Source organism: Sinohyriopsis cumingii, chromosome 7 (assembly GCF_028554795.1).
Source record: "Sinohyriopsis cumingii isolate HCF-2022 chromosome 7, ASM2855479v2, whole genome shotgun sequence".
In the NCBI taxonomy this organism is placed as follows: domain Eukaryota; kingdom Metazoa; phylum Mollusca; class Bivalvia; order Unionida; family Unionidae; genus Sinohyriopsis; species Sinohyriopsis cumingii.
In genome coordinates, this window is record NC_142967.1 from 72,314,683 (window position 1) to 72,331,206 (window position 16,524).

At 35.0% G+C, this 16,524-nt stretch overlaps 1 protein-coding gene across 3 annotated transcripts in view; it reads left to right on the top strand.

Annotated features, from left to right (window-relative positions):
• The first annotated feature begins 4,346 nt into the window (after positions 1-4,346).
• The window catches only part of LOC149795505 (uncharacterized), an 87,645-nt gene continuing 75,467 nt past the window's right edge, over positions 4,347-16,524 (top strand). For 2 of the 3 annotated variants that reach the window (XR_016422123.1, XM_089964103.1), the window contains exons 1-2: positions 4,347-4,467; positions 14,044-14,291. The gene's annotated coding sequence lies outside the window, so the exon portion shown is untranslated. The remainder of the gene's footprint in view (positions 4,468-14,043; positions 14,292-16,524) is intronic. The other variant, XM_089964104.1, reaches the window with a different exon arrangement.

Genomic DNA, 16,524 nt, shown 5'->3' on the forward strand with positions numbered 1-16,524 from the left:
GAGAAAGAGAGAGTGTTTTATGTAATGCATGTATTACATTTGATAAGATTGTATTCTAGTTATGATTCTCATCTATTTTTGAATGATATATTTCTATACGCCTATGGTTTTATGCATTCGAATTCTTAAAGAGCCATATATAACGTGTTTAAAAACATTTTCAAGATTCGGATGTACTCATTAAAAAAAAACCTCATAGGTACAAATCTGAACTTCCTTGAATGTACTCATTAAAAAAAACCCTCATAGGTACAAATTTGAACTTCCTTGAATAATTTTGAATTATTCGATGTGCTTCACGCATGCTTATGCTACATATTTCATTGCGAAGAATTTATACGATCTAATAATTTAAATAGCCTATTTAACAATATCTAAAGAATATTGTATGGTAATATTATTACGCTGAATGATAATAACACGTTGTAATTTGACTGAATATTCTTTATCAGATTGTCAAATAAATGCAGAAAGGTAACAAAAGGCATCTCTTAGTTTGTTTACTTTTTGTCGTAAAGAATCGACTTTTCACGACCAGACTTCACTATGGTATAACGCTCAGTTATTTGAGGACAAAAAGATTTAGAAACTTATATTGTATCTGTTATAACTGAATCTCAATCCCGATCAAAAATCCAATTATCTAAATTCTTATCTACTCAGCTGTATTTTCGAATCTAGCAAATGATTTAAATTACATCTGTGCTTGGTGTATTTCCATGCTGCTAGATAAGCCCAAGAGATTTGAATTTTTATGCAAAGACGCAATTCTGCTCCCACCTCTCCGTCCCCCACATTCCAGTGCAACCATCCGCCAATGTGCCACCCTGAGAAAAAAGCATCCAATAAGTGAAAATTATAGCTTGAAACACTGAATCTTATGTAATTATTTATTCATGGATAATTCATTGACAAAGTCAACTGTTATTCATATGACTTTCTAAAGGACATTATTACGGAGTGGAACAAAATGTTTGTAGCTGTCGTGATAACATGAATCGAGGTAAGATGCCGTTTAAGTATATAGTCAATAGTGGCTAATGACGTCAGAGGCATAAATGATGAGCTGTATTTAAGAAATGCATGCTCACATCGACAAAATAACATTGTACGTGAGGACTGTATTTATAGAATGTAAAACAATAGTCTGTACTACACGTACTTAACTGTCATCAGAAACTTTATATCGTAAGCAGCGTGATCAAAATTCATTGAGTCATCAGAAACTTTATATCGTAAGCAGCGTTATCCAAATTCATTGACCATGACACGGTGGATAAAAGACAGTTGCATAAAATGGAGTGCAAACCATTTATTTAATTGGTTAAATACTAAGGTAGACAGATAAATAAAATCCTACAAAAAGAATCCGTAAAGAAAAAGTTAAGAAAGAGTAGACTTATTAAAGGATACTAAAACGTTTTAATACGTGGAGACAAGTATATAAAAGGTATATGTAAGATAGGCAAATATAGCATATGACATATGAAGAATATCTCCCTCATAATGGCATTGGTTTCACATACTATACGAAGTGCGTTTTATGCTCAAATTGATGAAAACAAAACGAAACAAATCTTTTTTTCCTAATGAAATTCATGTATATACCAGTTTCTAACATAACAGCATGACTGTTTAATCGGAGACAGGTTAGGTCTATTACACGATTACGATTTTAATATTGGATAGTTTTAGGGGTGGGTGGCAAATTTAAATATTTTTAATCTATCCATAAATGCGTATTAGATTTCACAGTAATGTGGTTAATGGAAGACCATCCAAGGAAAATATATCCCACCATTTTAAAAATGAATACGTTATATATTTAAGACATAGATAATAATTATCTATTGACACATGGCAATATATGTCTTATGGATGCATTTAATGTAGTGGGAGTACAAGTTGAGAGACTAAAGTCTTCCTTGAAAGATTTAAATGCCAGACAATTATTATCTATGTTGAGAAGCCTCGTGGAATTTAGAGGCTTTCTGGAAAGAATACTGTAACATTATAAGGAAAACAGCAGAATTAATATAATTTAGAATTAAATATGATATAGGCCTGCATATCTTTTGTGCTATGACCATTCAAAGCTGAGCTAAAATTATTTTCCTTTGTCTTATGAATTTCCTCTTCGCCTTTTGCCCTTGCTTTAGATTACTTGATATGATCGATACGTGGAGAGCCATACATAGAAAATTAGGATTGTTCGAAGATCTGTTTCATATAATACATTTGTAATCATCAACGGATTGGATCTATTCAATATCTGTTTTACACACAGGGAGACATTATATGCAAAGCTGCAACCCCTGTAATATTTTCTGTCGGATTTTATTAGATATGCAATTGAAAATCCACGGCAACCTCTGTATAGTTACCGCATCTTACTTTTGCAGTCGATATCGAATTTGCTTCATTGATGAGAAGAGTAACACTGTTTCAGACTAGTCCATATCACATATGTATGTAACAAGATCGATTTATTTCTGGTCTTCTTAAAGCAGAAGTTCGATCTTTTAATTAGATCCGCATAAAGATGGATAATTCCAAATAATGGAGTCAATGCAGACAACTAACAAAGACAGTTTTACTGTTCATTGGAATGTTTAACACGGTAAAGTATTGCTCCTAAACCAGACGAACTGTACCATACACCAGTATTCTTTGTCTCGCATGTTTCCTTTTATTAGAATCTGCAATTTAAAACGCTGAATTGAAGCATGTGGTCTGTTTAGAATTTATGATCCATCTAACCTGCACTGAAAAGAAAACAGTCACGTGACATTTTGACCAGAGCAAATACAATTTTTGTTCCGATTATATCGGCTACCTATGTAACTTTAATGTACCTTGTTTTTTCTTCAAAATATTCTACATGTACCTTGGTGTTTCTTCCACATATTCTATTTGTATCTTAATATTTCTTATACATATTCTGCATGTACTTGGTGTTTCTTCCACACAGTATACATGTACCTTGGTGTTTCTTTTACATATTCTACAAGTACCTTAGTATTTCTTCCACACAATATACATGTACCTTAGTGTCTCTACATGTTCTACATGTACCTTGGTGTTTCTTCCACACAATATACATACATCTTAGTGTTTCTACATATTCTACATGTACCTTGGTGTTTCTTCCACACAATTTACATGTACCTTGTTTTATCCACATATTTTACATGTACCTTGTTGTTTCTTCTACATATAATATGTGTACCGTAGTGTTTCTTCCACACAATGTACATGTACCTTAGTGTTTCTTTCACTTATTCTACATGAACATTGGTGTTTCTTCCACATAATTTACATGCACCTTGGTGTTTCTTCTACATATTCTATGTGTACCTTAGTGTTTTTTCCACATATTCTACATGTACGTTAATTTTTTTCCACATATTTTGCATATGCCTTGGTGTTCCTTCCACGTATTACCATAGTGTTTCTTCCACATAATTTACATGTACCTTGGTGTTTCTTTCACATGTTCTACCTGTACCTTAGTTTTCCCCACATATTCTACATTACTTTGGTGTTTCTTTCACATATTCTATGTATGACTTTTTGTTTCTTTCACATATTCTACATGTACCTTAGTGGGTTTTATTCCATATATTATGCGTGTACCTTTTTGTTTCTTCCACACTTTCTACATGTACTTTGGTCTTTTGTTCTACATATTCTACATGTATGTTGGTGTTTCTGTCGCATTTTCTGCATGTATCTTGGGGTTTCGGTCAGATATTCTACATGTGTTTTTCCGATATTTAAAAGTACAATTCTAGCTAAGCGCGAGTTTATAATATTCCTGTCGCACACTCGTTGATTTATTGTGATTATTTCTATTTCATCCTTCATATTTTAATGTATTACATTTCTCTCTATCATATGCTTTGTCTGTATCAGACACATAATATATACAAATTGTTGTTGTTGTTGTTGTTGTGGGGTTTAACGCCATTTTTCAGCACACGATAGGCTATACATGGCAGCCAGTATTAATGGTGGAGGAAGAACCCGGGAAAACCCCGGAAAGAACCACCGACCCACGAGAAGCTACTGGCAAGCTTTCTCACATACCCACATTGGCTGAATCCGAGACTCGAACCCACGCAGACAGAGGTGAGATGGCAGTGATCCGTAACGGAGAGCGCTTTTGACCACTCGGCCACTCGGGGCCCCAATATATACATATATACCATAAGTACATATGTAACACGTCAGAGTTATCGTGTATTTGTTGAGAGTGTGAACGTGACCCTTCAAAGTCAAACATGACGAACCAGCGTATCAACTAGCAGAAAAAACTATGACGTCTGATATATTTTAATCGATTTTTAGCCTCTCTGTTCTGGGCTAGTATTCCACTATTATAACATTCGTGTCTAGGTGGTAGAGATAGTTAAACTATACTCCAGTAAGGAATCGAAGAGCGCATTGAAATTCAGCTTGGAATAGGTACGTATACTTCTTTTATCGCAAATAGGTGGTTTAGAACGCATGATGTGGTATCACATACTGGAAAACTGGTCATTCAGAGTAACAAGAGTGGAAGAGGGTTGGTCCATTTTTTTTTTGTGCATATGTCGCTCATGTCACGTTTTTAATTGATGGCAATCCTATCCCAGGTGATTTGCTGAGCAAAGTTTCAGGCGAGTGGACTTTTGATCATTTTAAAGAGAATGGGCTAGGTTGTCGTATTGAAATATTCTATATTCTGGGATCAGGGGATAAGCGCTTTCCCGTCTGCTTGGTAAAAAGTGTTAATTTCTATTTATAATTCAATGTACCTACTTTGTATTTCCAAAACGAAATCCAGTGGCCCCATGCATTTGTAGTAATACGTTTTGTGAAAACTAGTTTCGTGTATTTGTTTTCTGCCCAAACCTTTCGTTTGCAAGTGTCATTAGTTTCATTTTGGCCTCTATTCAATATCCAGTGTTTTGTTTACGTTCCTTATGAATCGTACCTTAATGGCGTTTTACATTATCACTGGTAATAATGATGGTTTCAAGAAGCACAAATCTTTGCACTCATGGTGGAGATCTGGTTTGGAAGCTTTATAATGTATGAACATTATTTTGTATTGAGAGAGAGAAAGAGAGAGAGAGAGATCATAAACCTTTAACATATAAGATCCTTCAGAAACTCCAAATGTGCCTCTTTTCCTTTACGTTTATTTACAGCAATGTGATTTATTAAAGCATACACACATACACACCCTATTTTACATAGAATAAATCCAGGCTCAAACCTTTGAAATTGATACTCTCTATTCTGAGTTATGTAAAATGTTTAATATCTTTTGGAAACAATCATGTATTTTTAGCATGTTGGTAGTTTCTCAAACCTAAATCGAGGCCTGATCCAAAATATATCAAAAGCTATCTTTGAACATCTCAGCTTGGAACTCTTTGTAATAGAATTGGAGAAACAGAGAAGAAAGTTCCTACTCTAAATGAACGAAAAGCATATGAACATTAAACAATCTCCCCGTGTGTTTTGTGGCCCCTAAATGGAGATTGACAAATGCATGTGAACAAGAAATAAGCTCTGCGTGCGTTTTATGGTCGTTGAATGGAAACTGACAAATGCAAACAAGAATTTGTCGTCATCGGTGAGTTAACGGATCCGGATAACTGTCTTATTTAATGTTATTATAACACCTGTATGAACATTCTCTTCCTTGGAAGACATCATGATTGATTGCAGGTTCAGTTTATGATGGCAAGTACTGCAGTATTGAACATCAGAGGATCAGCAATTCGCTAGGTTGTCAAGGAAAGTATTAATAATCAGCAGTTTGTGTCCTTAACTCGTACACTTTGTTGATCTATAATTTAGATAAGGTCATTGAGTTTATGTACCTAACTGACATGCAATAGCGTGGATTATAACTACATCCAGTATTTACCCTCCCCGTTGAAACTTTTACATCTGATTCATTGAACATAACAGAAACGACATTAAATAACATTTTACATGACGACTAAAGCTGCCCTTAAAATGGGTGATGGAGGTCTCAACAGGTTTCCTTGCGACTGATTTAACAGTTAAACCGTTGTATCAAGCTTTATTTTTCTGGAGTTGTTCTATAGATACCTGAAAATGCATCATTCAGAAGAAGCCTAATTAGTTTAATATTTTTTCTTAACAAAATTATTCGCTAAATAAAATAAAAATATTTTACAATCTATTTGTTAATCACGAGAATTTCATCTCAGATATAATGCATGTCTGTTTTGGGATTTTTATTGTAGCTTTCGCAATTTTAATCATATCGCTACAATGTATGCCGTGTAGCAGTTTATGGTGATGTCTAGTACTGGGGCACTGTGCCGCAGACATATAGCATGCTGCCCCACCCAGTCACATTATTCTGAACCGCTCCGGTGGCCTAGTTGTTAGAGCGTCCGCCTCGGATGCGGGAGTTGGTGGGTTCAGGCCGAGTCATACCAAAGACTTACAAAAATGTTGCTACCTTGGCACTCAGCATTAAGAGGTTAGTGTTAGGACTGGTCGGCCTGGTGTCAGGATAATGTGACTGGGTGGGCCATCATGCTACATGTCCGCGGCATGATACCCCAGTGATTGACATCACTATAAACTGACACACTGCAGACATTGTAGCGATATGGTTGAAAAATTGCTAAAGCTACATTAAAAATCCAAATCACATACACACACACACACACATACACACACACACTCACACATTATCCAAGTAATTTGAAATAACTCCAAACAGCACAACATACTTCTAGTGTAAGAAAAAGCTCAGTTGCAACTGAGATAAAATCTCCAAAACATAAGTTATATCGTATTGTAAACGTAAACAAGGGGTCACGTGATCGACTTCTAGAAGCTTATAGAAACTACGTACTTGTTAAAGGTCACGTACACTCGGTGTGACCCTGACGAAAACCAATCATTTTACTCTGAGAAATTAAAACAAAATAAAAATTGTTTACATCTTAAAGACGAAGTCCCATCATGACCTCGACAACAACCAATCATTTTAAAAAAATATATAACTTATTTACGTGGATGCTACAAATTTTGAATCAAGGCCAGGATTTAGACCATCACCTGCTGTTTTAAACTAAAAGTCAAGGTCAAACTATTTCTGAAGAAAGTATCATCTCTAGAAAATAAATTTACATTACAATAGCCTGTAATAATAAATAATTAAAACAAATAAAACTGATAAACAATTAAATTGAAATAAATATATATTAAATCAGATATAATTAAATCAAATATACATAACAAGCTGTAATCGAGTTTGTTCTGAGCCACTATCAAATGAAACGATCTTGTATTGCGGACGAAGACTAAATGCAAAAACACATATGTTCCGTTGCTGAATGGTATTATCTAATATGGGTTAATGATTTTCAGGCATTACTTAATTAGGTAATACTTACAGTCATATACAGGGCCCCGAGTGGCCGAGTGGTCTAAAGCGCTCTCCGTTACGGATCACTGCCATCTCATCTCTGTCTGCGTCGGTTCGAGTCTCAGATTCGGCCAATGTGGGTATGTGAGAAAGCTTGCCAGTAGCTTCTCGTGGGTCGGTGGTTTTTTCCGGGTTTTCCCGGGTTCTTCCTCCCATTAATACTGGCCGCCATGCATAGCCTATCGTGTGCTGAAAAATGGCGTTAAACCACAAAACACAACACCAACACAGTCATATACACAATATTGATTAAATCGATAATCTTTTGAAACATAGTTTCTTCTGTTTCCTGATTTCTTTACTGTATGGTTTTTCAAACTTGTGTTAGCCTGCGTCTATAACAAGCAACGTGTTGAAGGACTGAGGGCGGGAGTGGATATCCATCATCAAATATTTATTATCTTTGGTAATCTTATTGCTGAGGACTCGTGCTAGATTTTAATTGTTCATCATTTTATTTCCGTCCATCTCTGGCTAAGATATTTCCTAAAGTCTGTAATTCTTGAACTTCTAGTTGGATTTAATAGCGTATGACGCTCTCAAGTTTATGTTATCCTGTGTGTATTCATTCAGAAAATGTACTGGTGCAAGTTTGCAGTTCTTTGAATGACTCTTAAGCACTAAATATGCTAGGTTAAATCCTTTACTGCATATTTAAAATGACTGCATATATCAAATCGCGTGCCTTTTCATATTCTATTCAAGCCTGTCAACATCAATATGGTCATCGCTCATGAAATTATAATAGACCTTCATGAACGTTGAAAGATAAGACGCAGTAATATGTTTGATGTTACGTCAGACTGATTATCAAATACGTGTAAACAGGTATTTTTAAGACAAGTGCAAAAAGGTACACTTGATATCAAACTATTTGAGTTCAACACGTACAATGATAAGAAGATTTGATGTTCAATAATTTATGACTACTTCGGACCCTTGGTAAATAAGAAGAAGATAATAATTTGTAAATATAGGTCTTTATTTTATTGAAAGTGAATCCTTTAAATAAAGTATACAAGTGGATAACGACTATAACACTATACCTCCTAGAGGGTTTGTCTTATCTATTGAGTATAAATTAATAAAATATAAACATTTATCCTGCAAATCTTCAATTTAATATAAAATAAAAAAGCGGAGATTTCCAAGACTTAGATAAGCTTTAAAGGGCGCTAAATTAGACGGATGTGAATTTTTGTTCTCTATGGAGAGGGCACCAAAGTCATAGTGTGCCCAGGGTGCCAAAACCCATAGGTCGACACTGGGCATTATTTATCACTTCTGTATCTCAGTGAAATACTTTTAAATCGAATCTACATATATCTAAGTCATGTAGGAAAGAAACATTATTAAAAATGGTATTAATCTATTGCACCTTTAATGCATCTACTTATTCCTATCACATTTTCAGATAGAGGTAGTGGCCTACTTATTCCTATCACATTTTCAGACAAAGGTAGTGACCTACTTATTCCTATCACATTTTCAGACAAAGGTAGTGACCTACTTATTCCTATCACATTTTCAGACAAAGGTAGTGACCTACTTATTCCTATCACATTTTCAGATAAGGGTAGTGACCTGAGGTGGTTACTAACTCCGGGTTATATGATGACCATTGAAAAATCCCTCATACAGTTACATGACACCGGGAATGAGTACTGCAAAACTCATCTTTATTAATCCGTCATGGAATATTCAGTGTCTGTCAAAGCCAATGTGTCTCTGGTAATTAAAATTACAGTATATATAACTATTGGAATGATGATTTTAATAATTAGCATAGGAATGAATTAAGTAACAATACGTTCCAAACCAATTGGCAGAAAAAAACCACCTACATCACTGTATAGACATTATGACAGTATGGTACTTGAGGAATTCAAATTATCAGCAAAGAAATGCGAGATTCACAATACAGGTATTCAAGCTGTTAAGAAAACTAAGACACTCTTGAGTGAACTCCACCGTAAATAACGTCTCGTAAGTAACGTTAAGAGAGGTGACTAAGCCAAGACAGGAAGAAAAAGACACATGCTTGGAATGGCATTGAAATAAACGATTTAAATATTTCCTAGTATAACTGATGTAAATTTGTACGAAGTTTTAGTCCAATTTATACTTTTTCTTTCTAATCTTTCCTTCCAATTACGTAAACATTTACGCGTGCACACCTTTACTTAAACATATTAAAATGGATTCGTTGACATAGACGCATATCCATTAGACCAGAGGTGGGCAGACTTTCCAGTGCATGTGCCGCATACACAAATATACACCTTGTCGCGGGCCGCATAGTTCATTAAGTAAAATAATTAATATTTGAAATAGCTAAAACAAACGGTTTTTCTAAATAACATCATAATTAATTTTCAGTTGTTAATATGTTGTTAATATTTGAAAACTTAAACTTAAACTTCAAAAGAAGCACATGTATTTGATAAACAGAGTAACATAAACAGAGTCAGTGCGAATGATGACTTGTTTCTAGGCCGCATGAAAACCCTTGGCGGGCCGCATGAAAGCCCTTGGCGGGCCGCATGCGGCCCGCGGGCTGTAGTTTGCCCACCCCTGCATTAGACCCTAAGATAAACATATTAGCATGTGACTACTATCTGCATTAATATACCCATATCATATGTATTCATATATGATGTTATAATATCATGCAAGGGAAAGTCTAATGTACTTCAGTCATTTTTCTACACTATTGTCAAATAAAATCGGTCTTTCTCGTATTGATATAAATAGAAACTGACATTTGCACTCATTTCAAATTGATTTCATGAAACTTTTCAAATAAGTTCAACCTTTTGCTCGACTCGTTTCATAAATTTCAGTTGATGAGATAAACCGTATAATCTGTCAAGAATGTCGCCTAAAATCAAAGAAATAAAAAAACGAAAACTAATGTTCTACCTTTTATTATTGGTATCAATCTCATATATATTGATAAAATATGAGATGTATGACCATGTGTTTAACAATGATAACCAATACGCAAAGACGGACGTTCTGAGAAAGTATGTTCCTTTCAAATATCTGGTTAGATACATCAATTTGTTTTATCCATATTCACTTGGTTATCATGTTACGTTTGCAGCTTAGGATACAGGTCAAGGTTACAACATGCTGCTTGGCTGTCGTTAGTAATCAAATCAAGACCCTCAATAGTCAAACGCGTTTATTGAATGCAGTGTCGCACTTTTGGATTAAATTTTTTCTGGCCATTCTTGTTAGCCGAGCTGACATCATGAATATTCACATGTTTGTTCTGATCTGGATATAAAGCAAAGCTGTATCCAAAGTGAAACTGGTCATCTGTGTTTACAATATCCAGATGAGTGCAAGGTGACACCGGTCATCAAGTATTACGGTATCCAGATACGTGCAAGCTGACACCGGTCATCTAATATTACGATATCCCGATGCATTTATGTTGATACTTGTCATGAAGCTTTACCATATGTAGCTACGTGCATGGTAACACTGGTTATCTGCCATTAGGATATAGAGCTGCATGCAACTGACACTGGTCATCTGGCATTATTATGAATGCATTGTGACACTGATCAGCCAGCCTTATACAATCCAGATGCATTCAAGATTATACTGGACTTCTAACATTAAAATATCTAGTTACATGCAAGGTGACACTGGTCATCTAGTATTACGATATCATGATGCACGCAGAGTGACACTGGTCATTTGGCATTAGGATATCCAGATGCGTGCAAGGTGACACTTGTCATCTAGTATTATGATGTCCAGATATATGAAAAGTGACACCCAATGCCATTTGTTACGTTGGACACTTTGTATAATATTTGACACCCAATGACATTTGCTGTCTTGTGGTATAAGGAGTGAACGTAAGTGGTACGTTTTGGACATTATAATTGACAAACAAGAAGGCTGTCATTCCTTACTTCTTTTTAAACTGATCGATTTTCTTCAAACAATGACGAAAGTGAGCTTCTATTTCAAGCAGTTTATTCCATTGTAGTTGTTTATTTGCAATATACCAATTTGACTTAACTGTGTTTTAGACATGACGCTTTAAGCAGAACACATACAAATGCATTGTTTTATAACAGATTCCGGATAAAGTCTGTATTTAACATTTTAAAATCATCTGAACTTATAAAGACAGGTTCAATATCATCGTTTCAGCAACAATGACTTTTGTGTTAACGATACCTTAGACAAGATCGTCATTCAGGATATTCTAATATTGACCCTAAATATAATAATTTAGGAGGTTTTATGTTATTACAGGTCACAGAATTCTATCAATTTTCAATGTATGGTCAATACAGGTAACAAAAGTCATAAATGGTCAATTCACACAAAAGAAACGCAGTCCAACGTGAAACAACTAGCAATTGAAGGGAAACTTTCCATTGTTAAGTCTGGAAAATGCCTTGTGACTGAAATATAAATCATCTATCAATGTTAAATTCTGAAACGTTTTTAAAAATGTAAGGCAAGTAACAAACCTCAATATTTCTGCAAAAGACTTGATGCTAACGGCAATGATGACACGTTTATAGTAGTCTTTTGATCGTCATTAACAGTAAACTAACTGTATCAGTTATTAGCCAAAATACGGAACTTGGAGATAAATAATAGTTATTAGCCGAAATATGGTACTTGGAGATAAAAATCGTTATTAGGCAAAATACGGTACTTATAGATAACAAATCAGTTATTAGCCAAAAACGTACCTTGGAGATAAATGCCATCCGTTTGCATTTTGGTGTAATGCCGTTTAAACAGTCCTTCAGTGCTCATGTATACAAATTTGTAACAAAACTGAAACTAAAGCTGGAAAACTTTATCTTATACCGTCAAAGCATTTATGTCAGAGTATCAGATATTAAAGAAAATTAAACCAAAGCTAAATTTAAACTGGAGAAAATGTCTCTGTTGGTAGGAAAATCAGTAGGAATATTCAATAAACTTTTGATTCGAATAATCGTATTCACATGATAAATGACCATAAATTACTTCGGTTGGCACCTCATTAGCATGTACTTATATCATTGTATAGCTCTTATTATGTATTATATGACAGTACTGTTACAACATTTAAAGATTTTGTCATATGTTATTGATTGAAATTTATCCCTACTCCTTACAACGGAAAAAATGCATAACAGTATCAGTCTTCAAAAGGTTCATTTACATTGTTGATTTGCTTTACTTGGGGAATTATACACACTCCACTGTTAAAATTCTCAGTATCTTCTAATCTGTGATATTCAAATAAAGCTCCAAAAGTCAGGAAAATGGTCATTAAATGCCTTTCAAACTTTAGATTTTTTTCTAAATCAAAATACTGCACTTTTTCAGGATTGTGTTTATGACTAATGCCTCAAAATTCAGTTATTTGAAGGAATAAATACGTTCCTACTGATTTCGCAATACCAGAAATTCTTGTAGTAATGGCGGTCTTCACTTGGTTTGATTCATTTGAATTTGTGGTTTAAGGGAATCAATTTTTTACAGTAATGTGTTAAATTAGGTTATGAATGTAGAAATACAATTTAAGTCATTAAACGACTGAAAAAATCTGGTATTTTATGTGCAATAATGATGCCGTGATTAGGAATCAAAACACCTGACGGACCATTTTATAACATCAAGACCATTACACTCAAAAAACAGTCGGTTGACGAATTCACATAGTCCCGATTAAAACTTTGAACTTTTGCCTTTCTGCTATTTCTCTTCGAAACTATACTCCCGACGAAACTGAACCCCTTCCTATGAACAAGTGGTTTATAAAATTAACATCCAACCAATCTTCAAAACTACACGATTATTTTGAATTTTGAACCGAGACATTCAATATCATGAATACCAAATTAAGGCGCGTATTTAGTTCTTTCAAATATGCTCCCTTTCGGGTAAATCTTCATCAAACTCAGCTTTGTGCATGCGGAAATGCTGAGGAAAATCTGGAATATTTTTTCTGTTACGGTATTTGCTCTTTTTCTAGCTTCGACCAAATTTCTCAATCGACTGAAATAACTTGTAACTAAATACTGAATATGGATGAAAACAAATCCAACTGTAGAACAAAAATTGTAATCTGTTTTCATCGGTCCAAATATTTAATGGGGTGATATAAAGTTTACGTTTACCTAGGGTATGGCTTTGGCGGATGTTCTCTATTGGGCTTTCAGTCACCTACCATTTACACTGATCTTCAGAATGGTTAATTTATTTCTATTACATTTGTTTATTGTTATTGCTTTTCCAACCATCATTTATGTATCTCAGTTCTAACTAGTGATATCCAACGTATACCTACTTGGTGTGGATAGGAAGTAATACCTAGTTCAAAATTTTGCTTACACTTTGCTCTTGCAAAGTAATGCTAAATGTAGTGTATAATGAGAATCTGTTTTATTTATGAATGGTATACACAATCCAAACGAAGAAGGCTGCACTTCATAATTAACAAAAATAAATGTAATAACCAGTCTGCTGGCGAATGTTCGAAGTTTTTCTTTGTCCTACATAGTCTGACAATACACTCACTAAAACAAACTATATTTTTGCAGGCATTCGCACTGGGTATACGTAGTATCAGGCGATCAATGCTTACTCTTTATTACCTGCACGATCCACCTTGCCGTTGGAGATTATTGTTTAATTCTACGTGAGAGTGGATGTTCCTCCAAGGAGGCATGGAGCTTCATAATCCTAAATGTAGTAGTTTGTCTTAAAACCTGGATAAGGATACTGCCTCGGCGACTGAATATAGTTTTAAAAAATCTGGAAAATATAAATACAACACAAATGGCATACGGTAAGATTTACACTTCACACGTTCTCTGTCTCTGTCTGCCTTTCTCTCTCTCTCTCTCTCTCTCTCTCTCTCTCTCTCTCTCTCCATTTAAGGAAAATTATATGTCTCGGTTTTCATCAATGGTATGCCAATACCGTATGAACATACATTCTGGCCCTTTTAATGACAGCTGTATATAGGTACCAAATATTCGTATTAACGTGATCTTTAATGCCATTCATGTGCATGCTTTGAATTTCAAGGTAATTTCCAATGACGCATATAAGCAGTGTTTAAGAGCCGGAGTAAATGCTTTTTCTTTATTTATTATTTACATGCATACTTCTGATAGCTGTTGTTATTCTGATATATACTTGCAATGGAGACTAAACAGTCTGGATATGTTACGAAAAATTCGTGATGTGAATATAGATCGGCGTCTATTTCATTTGCAAACATTGAGTTCATGCAAGGGTTTAGCACCTGATCAAGCCGAAATGCTTTTCAATGACTTCCGATTGGAAACATTTTGCGTGTATGCTGACATCCGATTATCAAGGATTGTGCAAAACGCCAACTACTTGAATATAATTTAGGAAGAATACTGTATAATGAAAAACTAAAAGAAATGAGAAAACGGATTAAAATTTTATGTCAGATACGCCGGTAGAAAATTTTGGACTTGAAGAAACCAAAAAATGTAAGCTAATGTTTACTTTAATGTGTACTGATCCAGCTTGACGATTTTTGTCTTCTGATTGTGTATAACCGATGCCTGATGGTGAAGTCCATACGCATGGAATGGTCATAGTTTGGTGTTTAATATGACACAAATGTGGAGGTTTGTACACCTTGTATGGTCATGACTTGGTGTTTGATATGATCAAAATGTGGAGGTTTGTACACCTTGAAGAGTCATGACTTGGTGTTTAATATGATCAAAATGTGGAGGTTTGTACACCTTGAAGAGTCATGACTTGGTGTTTGATATGATCAAAATGTGGAGGTTTGTACACCTTGAAGAGTCATGACTTGGTGTTTGATATGATCAAAATGTGGAGGTTTGTACACCTTGAAGAGTCATGACTTGGTGTTTGATATGATCAAAATGTGGAGGTTTGTACACCTTGAAGAGTCATGACTTGGTGTTTGATATGATCAAAATGTGGAGGCCTTGTACACCTTGAATGGTCATGACTTGGTGTTTGATATGATCAAAATGTGGAGGTTTATACACCTTGAAGAGTCATGACTTGGTGTTTGATATGATCAAAATGTGGAGGTTTGTACACCTTTCACAGTCATGACTTGGTGTTTGATATGATCAAAATGTGGAGGCTTTATACGCTTTGAATGGTCATGACTTGGTGTTTGATATGATCAAAATGTGGAGGCCTTGTACATCTTGAAAGGTCACGACTTGGTGTTTGATATGATTAGAGTGTGGAGGCTTTGTATACCTTGAAGAGTCATGATTTGGTGTTGGATATGATCAATGTGTGGAGGTCTTGTACACTTTGAATGGTCATGACTTGGTGTTTGATATGTTCAAAATGTTGAGGCCTTGTACACCTTGAACGGTCATGACTTGGCGTTTGATATGATCATAAAGTGGAGGTCTTGTACACCTTTAATGGGCATGACTTGGTCTTTGATATGATCAAAATGTGGAGGTCTTTTATACCTTGAAAGGATATGATTTGGTGTTTGATATGATCAAAATGTGTAGGCCTTGTACACCTCGAATAGTCCTTATTTGGTGTTTGATATGATAAAAATGGGGAGGTTTGTACATCTTGAACAGTCATGACTTGGTGTTTGATATGATCAAAATGTGGAGGTTTGTACACCTTGAATAGTCATGACTTGGTGTTTGATATGATCAAAATGTGGAAGTTTCTACACCTCGAAGAGTCATGACTTGGTGTTGGATATGATCAAACTGGAGGTTTGTACACCTTTCAGAGTCATGACTTGGTGTTTGATATGATCAAAATGTGGAGACCTTGTACATTTTGAATGGTCATGACTTGGTGTTTGATATGATCAATAGTGTGGAGGCCTTATGCACCTAGAAGAGTCATGACTTGGTGTTTTATGTGATCAAAATGTGGAGGTTTATACATCTTGAAGAGTCATGAATTGGTGTTTGATATGATCAAAATGTGGAGGTTTATACACCTTGAAGAGTCATGACTTGGTGTTTGATATGATCAAAATGTGGAGGTTTGTACACCTTTCACAGTCATGACTT